Raw genomic sequence first — 15,160 nt, 5'->3', positions numbered from 1 at the left:
AAGGGGAGCAAAAAACAAAACCGCAAAAATGGAAAACGCCCGGGAGCTGAAGGGGTTAAACATTAGTTTTTTCTTAGAATATTGAATGTCTTCTGCTTCAGTTCAGTAGTTTCCAGAAATTGACTTTCTTCCCTTTGTTGTCCGTTGCAGATAAGTTCACGGATTCACCCATCGCCATGAACTCCAAGGTGAACGGGGACCACAATGACAAGGTGCTGATGCGCTGGGACGGAGGAGAAAGCAGCAGCGTCGACTATGACCTGGACTCTGATATGGTAAGTGCTCCATAAGCCGAAACAACCCATCGGGACCCCCGAGTGTCAGAGCTTGGGAGCGGGGGTGGCCCTTGACGAACGGGGCCCCTCCGTGGGTGGCGCGGGGAGCGGGGGTGGCCCTTGACGAACGGGGCCCCTCCGTGGGTGGCGCGGGGAAGGCCCTTGACACAAGGGGCCCCCATGGGTTATTCTCTGCAGCATAAGTAAGTGTTCCATATGCCGAGATAACCCATTGGGACCCCCAAGTGTCAGAGCTTGGGAGCGGGGGTGGCCCTTGACGAACGGGGCCCCTCCGTGGGTGGCGCGGGGAAGGCCCTTGACGCAAGGTGCCCCCATGGGTTATTCTCTGCAGAATAAGTAAGTGCTCCATATGCCGAGATAACCCATTGGGACCCCCAAGTGTCAGAGCTTGGGAGCGGGGGTGGCCCTTGACGAACGGGGCCCCTCCGTGGGTGGCGCGGGGAGCGGGGGTGGCCCTTGACGAACGGGGCCCCTCCGTGGGTGGCGCGGGGAAGGCCCTTGACGCAAGGTGCCCCCATGGGTTATTCTCTGCAGCATAAGTAAGTGCTCCATATGCCGAGATAACCCATTGGGACCCCCAAGTGTCAGAGCTTGGGAGCGGGGGTGGCCCTTGACGAACGGGGCCCCTCCGTGGGTGGCGCGGGGAAGGCCCTTGACGCAAGGTGCCCCCATGGGTTATTCTCTGCAGCATAAGTAAGTGCTCCATATGCCGAGATAAGCCATTGGGACCCCCACGTGTCAGAGCTTGGGAGCGGGGGTGGCCCTTGACGAACGGGGCCCCTCCGTGGGTGGCGCGGGGAAGGCCCTTGACGCAAGGTGCCCCCATGGGTTATTCTCTGCAGCATAAGTAAGTGCTCCATATGCCGAGATAACCCATTGGGACCCCCAAGTGTCAGAGCTTGGGAGCAGGGGTGGCCCTTGACGAACGGGGCCCCTCCGTGGGTGGCACGGGGAAGGCTCTTGACGCAAGGTGCCCCCATGGGTTATTCTCTGCAGCATAAGTAAGTGCTCCATATGCCGAGATAACCCATTGGGACCCCCAAGTGTCAGAGTTTGGGAGCGGGGGTGGCCCTTGACGAACGGGGCCCCTCCGTGGGTGGCGCGGGGAAGGCCCTTGACGCAAGGTGCCCCCATGGGTTATTCTCTGCAGCATAAGTAAGTGCTCCATATGCCGAGATAACCCATTGGGACCCCCAAGTGTCAGAGCTTGGGAGCGGGGGTGGCCCTTGACGAACGGGGCCCCTCCGTGGGTGGCGCGGGGAAGGCTTTTGACGCAAGGTGCCCCCATGGGTTATTCTCTGCAGCATAAGTAAGTGCTCCATATGCCGAGATAACCCATTGGGACCCCCAAGTGTCAGAGCTTGGGAGCGGGGGTGGCCCTTGACGAACGGGGCCCCTCCGTGGGTGGCGCGGGGAAGGCTTTTGACGCAAGGTGCCCCCATGGGTTATTCTCTGCAGCATAAGTAAGTGCTCCATATGCCGAGATAACCCATTGGGACCCCCAAGTGTCAGAGCTTGGGAGCGGGGGTGGCCCTTGACGAACGGGGCCCCTCCGTGGGTGGCGCGGGGAAGGCCCTTGACGCAAGGTGCCCCCATGGGTTATTCTCTGCAGCATAAGTAAGTGCTCCATATGCCGAGATAACCCATTGGGACCCCCAAGTGTCAGAGCTTGGGAGCGGGGGTGGCCCTTGACGAACGGGGCCCCTCCGTGGGTGGCGCGGGGAGCAGGGGTGGCCCCTGACGCACGGGGCCCCCATGGGTTGTTCTCTGCAGCACAGAGTATTTGAGGAGAGCCATCAGATTCAGTAAATCTGACCCCTGTTCCTTCCTCTCTCGCAGTGTAATGGTTGGAATCCTAACAAGATGTTCAACTTCAATGAGGACAACTACGGGGTGAAGACGACGTGCGACAGCAGCCTGTCCTCATACACGTGAGTAATGATCCTTGTGCCCGGTGTCTTTCGTCACCCTCGGTGAAGCTGCTTTGTTCCTTCATTATGTAGTTGGGTTTTTTTTAACCCCTTCATGACCCTTGACGGATCTATCCGTCATGGAGCGTGTGAGGATAGTCCCCGCCCCCCTGCCGTGGGCAGGTCGCGGCGATCCGCGCACATATCAGCTGTTTTCAACAGCTGACATGTGTGCCTGCATGTTCCGTGTGGAATCGCATTCCACCCGGAACATTTAACCCCTTACGTCTCGCTGCCAAAGTTTGGCAGCGAGATTTATATGCGTGCGGCCATTGCTTTTACTTACTGCCGACCCCACCGGAAGTCACGTGCGTGATCACGTGACTTTCGGTGGTTGCCATGGTAGCACAGGGTCATGTGATGACACCAGTAGCTAACATGAGTCACTTCCTCTCAGTGCCGGCATAATGCCAGCACGGAGAGTAAAGCAGCGTATCTGCAGTTCTCAGCTCTGTAGCTGAGAGCTACAGATAGGGAAGAGCGATCGGATTGCTGATCGCTATAGCCCCCTAGGGGGACTAGTAAAATAATAAAAAAAAGTTTTCAAAAAGAAATAAAAAACCAAAAAACCTAAAAGTTCAAATCACCCCCCTTTCGCCCCATTAGGGTTAAAAAAATAAAAGATATACACATATTTGGTATTGCCGCGTTCAGAAATGCCCGATCTATCAAAATATAAAATCAATTAATCTGATCAGTAAACAGCGTAGCGGCAAAAAAAATCCAAACGCCAAAATTACGTTTTTTGTTTGCCGCAAGTTTTGCGCAGAATGCAATAACAGGCGATCAAAACGTAGCATCTGCGCAAAGATTGTACCATTAGAAACGTCAGCTCGAGACGCAAAAAATAAGCTGTCACTGAGCCATAGATTCAGAAAAATGAGAACGCTACAGGTTTCGGAAAATGGCGCAAAACGTGCGTCACTTTTATTGGACAAACTTGAGATTTTTTTTTAACCCCTTAGATACAAGTAAACCTATACATGTTTGGTGTCTACAAACTCGCACCGACCTCAGGCATCACAATAACACATCAGTTTTACCATAAAGTAAACACGGTGAATAAAACCTCCCAAAAACTATTGTGCGATCACATTTTTTTGCGGTTTTTCCACACTTGGAATTTTTTTGCTATTTTTCCAGTACACTATATGGTAAAACTTATGGTTTCATTTAAAAGTACAACTCGGTCCGCAAAAAACAAGCCCTCGTATGGCAAGATTGACAGAAAAATAAAAATGTTACGGCTCTCGGAAGAAGGGGAGCAAAAAACAAAACCGCAAAAATGGAAAACGCCCGGGAGCTGAAGGGGTTAAACATTAGTTTTTTCTTAGAATATTGAATGTCTTCTGCTTCAGTTCAGTAGTTTCCAGAAATTGACTTTCTTCCCTTTGTTGTCCGTTGCAGATAAGTTCACGGATTCACCCATCGCCATGAACTCCAAGGTGAACGGGGACCACAATGACAAGGTGCTGATGCGCTGGGACGGAGGAGAAAGCAGCAGCGTCGACTATGACCTGGACTCTGATATGGTAAGTGCTCCATAAGCCGAAACAACCCATCGGGACCCCCGAGTGTCAGAGCTTGGGAGCGGGGGTGGCCCTTGACGAACGGGGCCCCTCCGTGGGTGGCGCGGGGAGCGGGGGTGGCCCTTGACGAACGGGGCCCCTCCGTGGGTGGCGCGGGGAAGGCCCTTGACACAAGGGGCCCCCATGGGTTATTCTCTGCAGCATAAGTAAGTGTTCCATATGCCGAGATAACCCATTGGGACCCCCAAGTGTCAGAGCTTGGGAGCGGGGGTGGCCCTTGACGAACGGGGCCCCTCTGTGGGTGGCGCGGGGAAGGCCCTTGACGCAAGGTGCCCCCATGGGTTATTCTCTGCAGAATAAGTAAGTGCTCCATATGCCGAGATAACCCATTGGGACCCCCAAGTGTCAGAGCTTGGGAGCGGGGGTGGCCCTTGACGAACGGGGCCCCTCCGTGGGTGGCGCGGGGAGCGGGGGTGGCCCTTGACGAACAGGGCCCCTCCGTGGGTGGCGCGGGGAAGGCCCTTGACGCAAGGTGCCCCCATGGGTTATTCTCTGCAGCATAAGTAAGTGCTCCATATGCCGAGATAACCCATTGGGACCCCCAAGTGTCAGAGCTTGGGAGCGGGGGTGGCCCTTGACGAACGGGGCCCCTCCGTGGGTGGCGCGGGTAAGGCCCTTGACGCAAGGTGCCCCCATGGGTTATTCTCTGCAGCATAAGTAAGTGCTCCATATGCCGAGATAACCCATTGGGACCCCCAAGTGTCAGAGCTTGGGAGCGGGGGTGGCCCTTGACGAACGGGGCCCCTCCGTGGGTGGCGCGGGGAAGGCCCTTGACGCAAGGTGCCCCCATGGGTTATTCTCTGCAGCATAAGTAAGTGCTCCATATGCCGAGATAACCCATTGGGACCCCCAAGTGTCAGAGCTTGGGAGCGGGGGTGGCCCTTGACGAACGGGGCCCCTCCGTGGGTGGCGCGGGGAAGGCCCTTGACGCAAGGTGCCCCCATGGGTTATTCTCTGCAGCATAAGTAAGTGCTCCATATGCCGAGATAAGCCACTGGGACCCCCACGTGTCAGAGCTTGGGAGCGGGGGTGGCCCTTGACGAACGGGGCCCCTCCGTGGGTGGCGCGGGGAGCGGGGGTGGCCCTTGACGAACAGGGCCCCTCCGTGGGTGGCGCGGGGAAGGCCCTTGACGCAAGGTGCCCCCATGGGTTATTCTCTGCAGCATAAGTAAGTGCTCCATATGCCGAGATAACCCATTGGGACCCCCAAGTGTCAGAGCTTGGGAGCGGGGGTGGCCCTTGACGAACGGGGCCCCTCCGTGGGTGGCGCGGGGAAGGCCCTTGACGCAAGGTGCCCCCATGGGTTATTCTCTGCAGCATAAGTAAGTGCTCCATATGCCGAGATAACCCATTGGGACCCCCAAGTGTCAGAGCTTGGGAGCGGGGGTGGCCCTTGACGAACGGGGCCCCTCCGTGGGTGGCGCGGGGAAGGCCCTTGACGCAAGGTGCCCCCATGGGTTATTCTCTGCAGCATAAGTAAGTGCTCCTTATGCCGAGATAACCCATTGGGACCCCCAAGTGTCAGAGCTTGGGAGCGGGGGTGGCCCTTGACGAACGGGGCCCCTCCGTGGGTGGCGCGGGGAGCGGGGGTGGCCCTTGACGAACAGGGCCCCTCCGTGGGTGGCGCGGGGAAGGCCCTTGACGCAAGGTGCCCCCATGGGTTATTCTCTGCAGCATAAGTAAGTGCTCCATATGCCGAGATAACCCATTGGGACCCCCAAGTGTCAGAGCTTGGGAGCGGGGGTGGCCCTTGACGAACGGGGCCCCTCCGTGGGTGGCGCGGGTAAGGCCCTTGACGCAAGGTGCCCCCATGGGTTATTCTCTGCAGCATAAGTAAGTGCTCCATATGCCGAGATAACCCATTGGGACCCCCAAGTGTCAGAGCTTGGGAGCGGGGGTGGCCCTTGACGAACGGGGCCCCTCCGTGGGTGGCGCGGGGAAGGCCCTTGACGCAAGGTGCCCCCATGGGTTATTCTCTGCAGCATAAGTAAGTGCTCCATATGCCGAGATAACCCATTGGGACCCCCAAGTGTCAGAGCTTGGGAGCGGGGGTGGCCCTTGACGAACGGGGCCCCTCCGTGGGTGGCGCGGGGAAGGCCCTTGACGCAAGGTGCCCCCATGGGTTATTCTCTGCAGCATAAGTAAGTGCTCCATATGCCGAGATAACCCATTGGGACCCCCAAGTGTCAGAGCTTGGGAGCGGGGGTGGCCCTTGACGAACGGGGCCCCTCCGTGGGTGGCGCGGGGAGCGGGGGTGGCCCTTGACGAACGGGGCCCCTCCGTGGGTGGCGCGGGGAAGGCCCTTGACACAAGGGGCCCCCATGGGTTATTCTCTGCAGCATAAGTAAGTGTTCCATATGCCGAGATAACCCATTGGGACCCCCAAGTGTCAGAGCTTGGGAGCGGGGGTGGCCCTTGACGAACGGGGCCCCTCTGTGGGTGGCGCGGGGAAGGCCCTTGACGCAAGGTGCCCCCATGGGTTATTCTCTGCAGAATAAGTAAGTGCTCCATATGCCGAGATAACCCATTGGGACCCCCAAGTGTCAGAGCTTGGGAGCGGGGGTGGCCCTTGACGAACGGGGCCCCTCCGTGGGTGGCGCGGGGAGCGGGGGTGGCCCTTGACGAACAGGGCCCCTCCGTGGGTGGCGCGGGGAAGGCCCTTGACGCAAGGTGCCCCCATGGGTTATTCTCTGCAGCATAAGTAAGTGCTCCATATGCCGAGATAACCCATTGGGACCCCCAAGTGTCAGAGCTTGGGAGCGGGGGTGGCCCTTGACGAACGGGGCCCCTCCGTGGGTGGCGCGGGTAAGGCCCTTGACGCAAGGTGCCCCCATGGGTTATTCTCTGCAGCATAAGTAAGTGCTCCATATGCCGAGATAACCCATTGGGACCCCCAAGTGTCAGAGCTTGGGAGCGGGGGTGGCCCTTGACGAACGGGGCCCCTCCGTGGGTGGCGCGGGGAAGGCCCTTGACGCAAGGTGCCCCCATGGGTTATTCTCTGCAGCATAAGTAAGTGCTCCATATGCCGAGATAACCCATTGGGACCCCCAAGTGTCAGAGCTTGGGAGCGGGGGTGGCCCTTGACGAACGGGGCCCCTCCGTGGGTGGCGCGGGGAAGGCCCTTGACGCAAGGTGCCCCCATGGGTTATTCTCTGCAGCATAAGTAAGTGCTCCATATGCCGAGATAAGCCACTGGGACCCCCACGTGTCAGAGCTTGGGAGCGGGGGTGGCCCTTGACGAACGGGGCCCCTCCGTGGGTGGCGCGGGGAGCGGGGGTGGCCCTTGACGAACAGGGCCCCTCCGTGGGTGGCGCGGGGAAGGCCCTTGACGCAAGGTGCCCCCATGGGTTATTCTCTGCAGCATAAGTAAGTGCTCCATATGCCGAGATAACCCATTGGGACCCCCAAGTGTCAGAGCTTGGGAGCGGGGGTGGCCCTTGACGAACGGGGCCCCTCCGTGGGTGGCGCGGGGAAGGCCCTTGACGCAAGGTGCCCCCATGGGTTATTCTCTGCAGCATAAGTAAGTGCTCCATATGCCGAGATAACCCATTGGGACCCCCAAGTGTCAGAGCTTGGGAGCGGGGGTGGCCCTTGACGAACGGGGCCCCTCCGTGGGTGGCGCGGGGAAGGCCCTTGACGCAAGGTGCCCCCATGGGTTATTCTCTGCAGCATAAGTAAGTGCTCCATATGCCGAGATAAGCCATTGGGACCCCCAAGTGTCAGAGCTTGGGAGCGGGGGTGGCCCTAGACGAACGGGGCCCCTCCGTGGGTGGCGCGGGGAAGGCCCTTGACGCAAGGTGCCCCCATGGGTTATTCTCTGCAGCATAAGTAAGTGCTCCATATGCCGAGATAAGCCACTGGGACCCCCACGTGTCAGAGCTTGGGAGCGGGGGTGGCCCTTGACGAACGGGGCCCCTCCGTGGGTGGCGCGGGGAAGGCCCTTGACGCAAGGTGCCCCCATGGGTTATTCTCTGCAGCATAAGTAAGTGCTCCATATGCCGAGATAACCCATTGGGACCCCCAAGTGTCAGAGCTTGGGAGCGGGGGTGGCCCTTGACGAACGGGGCCCCTCCGTGGGTGGCGCGGGGAAGGCCCTTGACGCAAGGTGCCCCCATGGGTTATTCTCTGCAGCATAAGTAAGTGCTCCATATGCCGAGATAACCCATTGGGACCCCCAAGTGTCAGAGCTTGGAAGCGGGGGTGGCCCTTGACGAACGGGGCCCCTCCGTGGGTGGCGCGGGGAGCGGGGGTGGCCCTTAACGAACGGGGCCCCTCCGTGGGTGGCGCGGGGAAGGCCCTTGACACAAGGGGCCCCCATGGGTTATTCTCTGCAGCATAAGTAAGTGTTCCATATGCCGAGATAACCCATTGGGACCCCCAAGTGTCAGAGCTTGGAAGCGGGGGTGGCCCTTGACGAACGGGGCCCCTCCGTGGGTGGCGCGGGGAAGGCCCTTGACGCAAGGTGCTCCCATGGGTTATTCTCTGCAGAATAAGTAAGTGCTCCATATGCCGAGATAACCCATTGGGACCCCCAAGTGTCAGAGCTTGGGAGCGGGGGTGGCCCTTGACGAACGGGGCCCCTCCGTGGGTGGCGCGGGGAAGGCCCTTGACGCAAGGTGCCCCCATGGGTTATTCTCTGCAGCATAAGTAAGTGCTCCATATGCCGAGATAACCCATTGGGACCCCCAAGTGTCAGAGCTTGGGAGCGGGGGTGGCCCTTGACGAACGGGGCCCCTCCGTGGGTGGCGCGGGGAAGGCCCTTGACGCAAGGTGCCCCCATGGGTTATTCTCTGCAGCATAAGTAAGTGCTCCATATGCCGAGATAAGCCATTGGGACCCCCACGTGTCAGAGCTTGGGAGCGGGGGTGGCCCTTGACGAACGGGGCCCCTCCGTGGGTGGCGCGGGGAAGGCCCGTGACGCAAGGTGCCCCCATGGGTTATTCTCTGCAGCATAAGTAAGTGCTCCATATGCCGAGATAACCCATTCGGACCCCCAAGTGTCAGAGCTTGGGAGCGGGGGTGGCCCTTGACGAACGGGGCCCCTCCGTGGGTGGCGCGGGGAAGGCCCTTGACGCAAGGTGCCCCCATGGGTTATTCTCTGCAGCATAAGTAAGTGCTCCATATGCCGAGATAACCCATTGGGACCCCCAAGTGTCAGAGCTTGGGAGCGGGGGTGGCCCTTGACGAACGGGGCCCCTCCGTGGGTGGCGCGGGGAGCAGGGGTGGCCCCTGACGCACGGGGCCCCCATGGGTTGTTCTCTGCAGCACAGAGTATTTGAGGAGAGCCATCAGATTCAGTAAATCTGACCCCTTTTCCTTCCTCTCTCGCAGTGTAATGGTTGGAATCCTAACAAGATGTTCAACTTCAATGAGGACAACTACGGGGTGAAGACGACGTGCGACAGCAGCCTGTCCTCATACACGTGAGTCATGATCTTTGTGCCCGGTGTCTTTCGTCACCCTCGGTGAAGCTGCTTTGTTCCTTCATTATGTGGTTGGTTTTTTTTTTAACCCCTTCATGACCCTTGACGGATCTATCCGTCATGGAGCGTGTGAGGATAGTCCCCGCCCCCCTGCCGTGGGCAGGTCGCGGCGATCCGCGCACATATCAGCTGTTTTCAACAGCTGACATGTGTGCCTGCATGTTCCGAGTGGAATCGCATTCCACCCGGAACATTTAACCCCTTACGTCTCGCTGCCAAAGTCTGGCAGTGAGATTTATATGCGTGCGGCCATTGCTTTTACTTACTGCTGACCCCACCGGAAGTCATGTGCGTGATCACGTGACTTTCGGTGGTTGCCATGGTAGCACAGGGTCATGTGATGACACCAGTAGCTAACATGAGTCACTTCCTCTCAGTGCCGGCATAATGCCAGCACGGAGAGTAAAGCAGCGTATCTGCAGTTCTCAGCTCTGTAGCTGAGAGCTACAGATAGGGCAGAGCGATCGGATTGCTGATCGCTATAGCCCCCTAGGGGGACTAGTAAAATAATAAAAAAAAGTTTTCAAAAAGAAATAAAAAACCAAAAAACCTAAAAGTTCAAATCCACCCCCCTTTCGCCCCATTAGGGTTAAAAAAATAAAAAATATACACATATTTGGTATTGCCGCGTTCAGAAATGCCCGATCTATCAAAATATAAAATCAATTAATCTGATCAGTAAACGGCGTAGCGGCAAAAAAAATCCAAACGCCAAAATTACGTTTTTTGTTTGCCGCACGTTTTGCGCAGAATGCAATAACAGGCGATCAAAACGTAGCATCTGCGCAAAGATTGTACCATTAGAAACGTCAGCTCGAGACGCAAAAAATAAGCTGTCACTGAGCCATAGATTCAGAAAAATGAGAACGCTACAGGTTTCGGAAAATGGCGCAAAACGTGCGTCACTTTTATTGGACAAACTTGAGATTTTTTTTTAACCCCTTAGATACAAGTAAACCTATACATGTTTGGTGTCTACAAACTCGCACCGACCTCAGGCATCACAATAACACATCAGTTTTACCATAAAGTGAACACGGTGAATAAAACCTCCCAAAAACTATTGTGCGATCACACTTTTTTTGCGTTTTTTCCACACTTGGAATTTTTTTGCTATTTTTCCAGTACACTATATGGTAAAACTTATGGTTTCATTTAAAAGTACAACTCGTCCCTCAAAAAACAAGCCCTCGTATGGCAAGATTGACAGAAAAATAAAAATGTTACGGCTCTCGGAAGAAGGGGAGCAAAAAACAAAACCGCAAAAATGGAAAATGCCCGGGAGCTGAAGGGGTTAAACATTAGTTTTTTATTAGAATATTGAATGTCTTCTGCTTCAGTTCAGTAGTTTCCAGAAATTGACTTTCTTCCCTTTGTTGTCCGTTGCAGATAAGTTCACGGATTCACCCATCGCCATGAACTCCAAGGTGAACGGGGACCACAATGACAAGGTGCTGATGCGCTGGGACGGAGGAGAAAGCAGCAGCGTCGACTATGACCTGGACTCTGATATGGTAAGTGCTCCATAAGCCGAAACAACCCATCGGGACCCCCGAGTGTCAGAGCTTGGGAGCGGGGGTGGCCCTTGACGAACGGGGCCCCTCCGTGGGTGGCGCGGGGAGCGGGGGTGGCCCTTGACGAACGGGGCCCCTCCGTGGGTGGCGCGGGGAAGGCCCTTGACACAAGGGGCCCCCATGGGTTATTCTCTGCAGCATAAGTAAGTGTTCCATATGCCGAGATAACCCATTGGAACCCCCAAGTGTCAGAGCTTGGGAGCGGGGGTGGCCCTTGACGAACGGGGCCCCTCCGTGGGTGGCGCGGGGAAGGCCCTTGACGCAAGGTGCCCCCATGGGTTATTCTCTGCAGAATAAGTAAGTGCTCCATATGCCGAGATAACCCATTGGGACCCCCAAGTGTCAGAGCTTGGGAGCGGGGGTGGCCCTTGACGAACGGGGCCCCTCCGTGGGTGGCGCGGGGAGCGGGGGTGGCCCTTGACGAACGGGGCCCCTCCGTGGGTGGCGCGGGGAAGGCCCTTGACGCAAGGTGCCCCCATGGGTTATTCTCTGCAGCATAAGTAAGTGCTCCATATGCCGAGATAACCCATTGGGACCCCCAAGTGTCAGAGCTTGGGAGCGGGGGTGGCCCTTGACGAACGGGGCCCCTCCGTGGGTGGCGCGGGGAAGGCCCTTGACGCAAGGTGCCCCCATGGGTTATTCTCTGCAGCATAAGTAAGTGCTCCATATGCCGAGATAACCCATTGGGACCCCCAAGTGTCAGAGCTTGGGAGCGGGGGTGGCCCTTGACGAACGGGGCCCCTCCGTGGGTGGCGCGGGGAAGGCCCTTGACGCAAGGTGCCCCCATGGGTTATTCTCTGCAGCATAAGTAAGTGCTCCATATGCCGAGATAAGCCATTGGGACCCCCACGTGTCAGAGCTTGGGAGCGGGGGTGGCCCTTGACGAACGGGGCCCCTCCGTGGGTGGCGCGGGGAAGGCCCTTGACGCAAGGTGCCCCCATGGGTTATTCTCTGCAGCATAAGTAAGTGCTCTATATGCCGAGATAACCCATTGGGACCCCCAAGTGTCAGAGCTTGGGAGCGGGGGTGGCCCTTGACGAACGGGGCCCCTCCGTGGGTGGCGCGGGGAAGGCCCTTGACGCAAGGTGCCCCCATGGGTTATTCTCTGCAGCATAAGTAAGTGCTCCATATGCCGAGATAACCCATTGGGACCCCCAAGTGTCAGAGCTTGGGAGCGGGGGTGGCCCTTGACGAACGGGGCCCCTCCGTGGGTGGCGCGGGGAAGGCCCTTGACGCAAGGTGCCCCCATGGGTTATTCTCTGCAGCATAAGTAAGTGCTCCATATGCCGAGATAACCCATTGGGACCCCCAAGTGTCAGAGCTTGGGAGCGGGGGTGGCCCTTGACGAACGGGGCCCCTCCGTGGGTGGCGCGGGGAGCAGGGGTGGCCCCTGACGCACGGGGCCCCCATGGGTTGTTCTCTGCAGCACAGAATATTTGAGGAGAGCCATCAGATTCAGTAAATCTGACCCCTGTTCCTTCCTCTCTCGCAGTGTAATGGTTGGAATCCTAACAAGATGTTCAACTTCAATGAGGACAACTACGGGGTGAAGACGAGGTGCGACAGCAGCCTGTCCTCATACACGTGAGTAATGATCCTTGTGCCCGGTGTCTTTCGTCACCCTCGGTGAAGCTGCTTTGTTCCTTCATTATGTGGTTGTTTTTTTTTTAACCCCTTCATGACCCTTGACGGATCTATCCGTCATGGAGCGTGTGAGGATAGTCCCCGCCCCCCTGCCGTGGGCAGGTCGCGGCGATCCGCGCACATATCAGCTGTTTTCAACAGCTGACATGTGTGCCTGCATGTTCCGTGTGGAATCGCATTCCACCCGGAACATTTAACCCCTTACGTCTCGCTGCCAAAGTTTGGCAGCGAGATTTATATGCGTGCGGCCATTGCTTTTACTTACTGCCGACCCCACCGGAAGTCACGTGCCTGATCACGTGACTTTCGGTGGTTGCCATGGTAGCACAGGGTCATGTGATGACACCAGTAGCTAACATGAGTCACTTCCTCTCAGTGCCGGCATAATGCCAGCACGGAGAGTAAAGCAGCGTATCTGCAGTTCTCAGCTCTGTAGCTGAGAGCTACAGACAGGGAAGAGCGATCGGATTGCTGATCGCTATAGCCCCCTAGGGGGACTAGTAAAATAATAAAAAAAAGTTTTCAAAAAGAAATAAAAAACCAAAAAACCTAAAAGTTCAAATCACCCCCCTTTCGCCCCATTAGGGTTAAAAAAATAAAAGATATACACATATTTGGTATTGCCGCGTTCAGAAATGCCCGATCTATCAAAATATAAAATCAATTAATCTGATCAGTAAACGGCGTAGCGGCAAAAAAAATCCAAACGCCAAAATTACGTTTTTTGTTTGCCGCACGTTTTGCGCAGAATGCAATAACAGGCGATCAAAACGTAGCATCTGCGCAAAGATTGTACCATTAGAAACGTCAGCTCGAGACGCAAAAAATAAGCTGTCACTGAGCCATAGATTCAGAAAAATGAGAACGCTACAGGTTTCGGAAAATGGCGCAAAACGTGCGTCACTTTTATTGGACAAACTTGAGATTTTTTTTTAACCCCTTAGATACAAGTAAACCTATACATGTTTGGTGTCTACAAACTCGCACCGACCTCAGGCATCACAATAACACATCAGTTTTACCATAAAGTGAACACGGTGAATAAAACCTCCCAAAAACTATTGTGCGATCACACTTTTTTTGCGTTTTTTCCACACTTGGAATTTTTTTGCTATTTTTCCAGTACACTATATGGTAAAACTTATGGTTTCATTTAAAAGTACAACTCGTCCCTCAAAAAACAAGCCCTCGTATGGCAAGATTGACAGAAAAATAAAAATGTTACGGCTCTCGGAAGAAGGGGAGCAAAAAACAAAACCGCAAAAATGGAAAATGCCCGGGAGCTGAAGGGGTTAAACATTAGTTTTTTATTAGAATATTGAATGTCTTCTGCTTCAGTTCAGTAGTTTCCAGAAATTGACTTTCTTCCCTTTGTTGTCCGTTGCAGATAAGTTCACGGATTCACCCATCGCCATGAACTCCAAGGTGAACGGGGACCACAATGACAAGGTGCTGATGCGCTGGGACGGAGGAGAAAGCAGCAGCGTCGACTATGACCTGGACTCTGATATGGTAAGTGCTCCATAAGCCGAAACAACCCATCGGGACCCCCGAGTGTCAGAGCTTGGGAGCGGGGGTGACCCTTGACGAACGGGGCCCCTCCGTGGGTGGCGCGGGGAGCGGGGGTGGCCCTTGACGAACGGGGCCCCTCCGTGGGTGGCGCGGGGAAGGCCCTTGACACAAGGGGCCCCCATGGGTTATTCTCTGCAGCATAAGTAAGTGTTCCATATGCCGAGATAACCCATTGGAACCCCCAAGTGTCAGAGCTTGGGAGCGGGGGTGGCCCTTGACGAACGGGGCCCCTCCGTGGGTGGCGCGGGGAAGGCCCTTGACGCAAGGTGCCCCCATGGGTTATTCTCTGCAGAATAAGTAAGTGCTCCATATGCCGAGATAACCCATTGGGACCCCCAAGTGTCAGAGCTTGGGAGCGGGGGTGGCCCTTGACGAACGGGGCCCCTCCGTGGGTGGCGCGGGGAGCGGGGGTGGCCCTTGACGAACGGGGCCCCTCCGTGGGTGGCGCGGGGAAGGCCCTTGACGCAAGGTGCCCCCATGGGTTATTCTCTGCAGCATAAGTAAGTGCTCCATATGCCGAGATAACCCATTGGGACCCCCAAGTGTCAGAGCTTGGGAGCGGGGGTGGCCCTTGACGAACGGGGCCCCTCCGTGGGTGGCGCGGGGAAGGCCCTTGACGCAAGGTGCCCCCATGGGTTATTCTCTGCAGCATAAGTAAGTGCTCCATATGCCGAGATAACCCATTGGGACCCCCAAGTGTCAGAGCTTGGGAGCGGGGGTGGCCCTTGACGAACGGGGCCCCTCCGTGGGTGGCGCGGGGAAGGCCCTTGACGCAAGGTGCCCCCATGGGTTATTCTCTGCAGCATAAGTAAGTGCTCCATATGCCGAGATAAGCCATTGGGACCCCCACGTGTCAGAGCTTGGGAGCGGGGGTGGCCCTTGACGAACGGGGCCCCTCCGTGGGTGGCGCGGGGAAGGCCCTTGACGCAAGGTGCCCCCATGGGTTATTCTCTGCAGCATAAGTAAGTGCTCTATATGCCGAGATAACCCATTGGGACCCCCAAGTGTCAGAGCTTGGGAGCGGGGGTGGCC

The sequence above is a fragment of the Anomaloglossus baeobatrachus genome, chromosome 1 (genome assembly GCF_048569485.1).
Source record: "Anomaloglossus baeobatrachus isolate aAnoBae1 chromosome 1, aAnoBae1.hap1, whole genome shotgun sequence".
In the NCBI taxonomy this organism is placed as follows: Eukaryota; Metazoa; Chordata; class Amphibia; order Anura; family Aromobatidae; genus Anomaloglossus; species Anomaloglossus baeobatrachus.
The sequence above is the reverse complement of the archived record's forward strand: the minus strand, read 5'-3'. Positions refer to the sequence as shown.